The sequence below is a fragment of the Erythranthe guttata genome, chromosome 2 (genome assembly GCF_056151865.1).
Source record: "Erythranthe guttata isolate IM_541 chromosome 2, IM_541, whole genome shotgun sequence".
In the NCBI taxonomy this organism is placed as follows: Eukaryota; Viridiplantae; Streptophyta; class Magnoliopsida; order Lamiales; family Phrymaceae; genus Erythranthe; species Erythranthe guttata.
In genome coordinates, this window is record NC_142534.1 from 10,378,942 (window position 1) to 10,380,893 (window position 1,952).

General features: G+C 33.8%; 1 non-coding gene across 1 annotated transcript; it reads left to right on the forward strand.

The window, feature by feature from the left end:
- The first annotated feature begins 1,645 nt into the window (after positions 1-1,645).
- Positions 1,646-1,717, forward strand: TRNAM-CAU (transfer RNA methionine (anticodon CAU)). Its single transcript has one exon. It is a non-coding gene; the product is annotated as a tRNA-Met (tRNA).
- Positions 1,718-1,952: the final 235 nt, after the last annotated feature.

Here is a 1,952-nt window from a genome sequence, read left to right on the forward strand (position 1 = left end):
GGTATCTAATGTTTTGCCCCTCATATTTGACCTTGTGATGGAATTATAAACTTCATTATCATGTTGTCGCACGAAAGAATACCTAACGCCTATAAGATGTAAAAAAAACCTAGCAAGTTGATACGTATATAGCATTTTGATTGGGCAAACCAGAAGCCTGCAACAAATACAACCACGCACAAGGTGTCCCATCATCCGGGTGAATCTGTACCGTTCGAGGCAAGTTCTTCGGCTTATTGAACAAATTCATCGGATCTTCGAATAACCAAAAATGTGCACCAAGATCTCCAATATGCGAAAGAGTAACAATTGGTCTGGCCAATCATAATAGAATCGAAAAGTGGAGCTCGATAATGTGATGGCTTGCTTGTTTATGAAGTTAGCCAAGAGCATTTTTTTGGTGAGGTTGCATTTCTCTACAATCATGTTGAGTATTTTAGATACGTGTGTGTGGAAGAGATAGTAGAGTATTCCTTTCAATATCCAGACTGTGCTATTTTGGGCTCGAATCCTAATCTTTTGAGCTTTTTGAGCCAATCGCTTATTGAGTCCTGATCAAGCATAAATCATATCTTTAAGCCAAAAGCAAAAACGAACTAATAATAATAGTTAATGAATTGTTCATAAAAATTTTATACTTAGTAAACCGGTTATAGAAGTAACTGGTAGTCCGATGGCTATGCTCAGCTAGACAAATTTTGTCTATTCGGATTTGCAAATTCTCAGGCCCGGTGAATGTAAAATTTGTTTTCACCTTCGTTGATGAACACATGGCCTTCTGGAGTTAGATGTTGGAAAATTCAACACGAACAAGATTTAATTTGAAGTAAATAAAATCTATAGAGCAAGTGAAAAATCCACAACAACTGAGAAAAGGAAGAGATACATGTATTATGTACGAAAGGATCAGGCGCATTGTCGTCGTCTAATCCAACGACTATTTTTGTTCTCCCTTTTATGTATGAGTTACTGGTTGCCCCAAGTGCCCATCAATTTTCTTAATTATTCTTTACATTATTGAAAATTGATTGTATTGTTTTGAATATAATTTTGTCAACAGTTTTATAATTCTCCATTTGCAGTAACTATTTTATTCATCAAATATCTAGTAATAATTGTGTTAAGTTATTGATGTATATTAAATGACTCCAAAAAATATATAACTCAAATGACAAATTTTATGTAAAGCTATTCGTGAAGTATAACATATCCTTGTAGCATCCAACACGGTCAATCTGTTTGGCCATGAAAAAGTTCTCATCCTGAATGTATGCCGTATTCGTATTCATCTCTAGGGTTTATATTGTTTCTAAAGAAAAACGAGACTGGGAGAAAGTACGACGGGAGCGGTTTCTTGAGCGGCAAAAAAGATTTAATTGGTAAAAACAATACCATATTGGAGGGGGTGGAATTGGTGGTCCGGTCTCCTTGGGTAGGGTTGGGATACATCCTAGGCTACGATGTGTTTCTCACGCGGCTTATTTTTCTGTTTTTGTTCAGTTTTATCTTTTATTTTTCTATTTTTTGCACTTTAACAGTTATATGGTCTAGTTCATGCAATTCTAATTTCAGAATTTATTGAAAAAGGACATTGTCTTAAGAGAATTTAATTATAGTTAACTATAGAACAATAATTATTCAAAGCATCAGAGTGGCGCAGCGGAAGCGTGGTGGGCCCATAACCCACAGGTCCCAGGATCGAAACCTGGCTCTGATAATAAGTTGTGGCTTCTTTTTTATTCTATTTCTCAAAATTAATTTATTTTTTGTTTTTGAATTAAAAATATTTTAATATGGGTTGATAGATTTTTATTACAATTTATATCGTCATTTATTTAAATATTATTTTCTTTACTTTTTAAATGCGACCTTGTGCAGTGAACATGTATGATCACTAGTTTATATAATGAGTAATATCTTGATATAACTCGTTTAATTTAATAAATATTTTA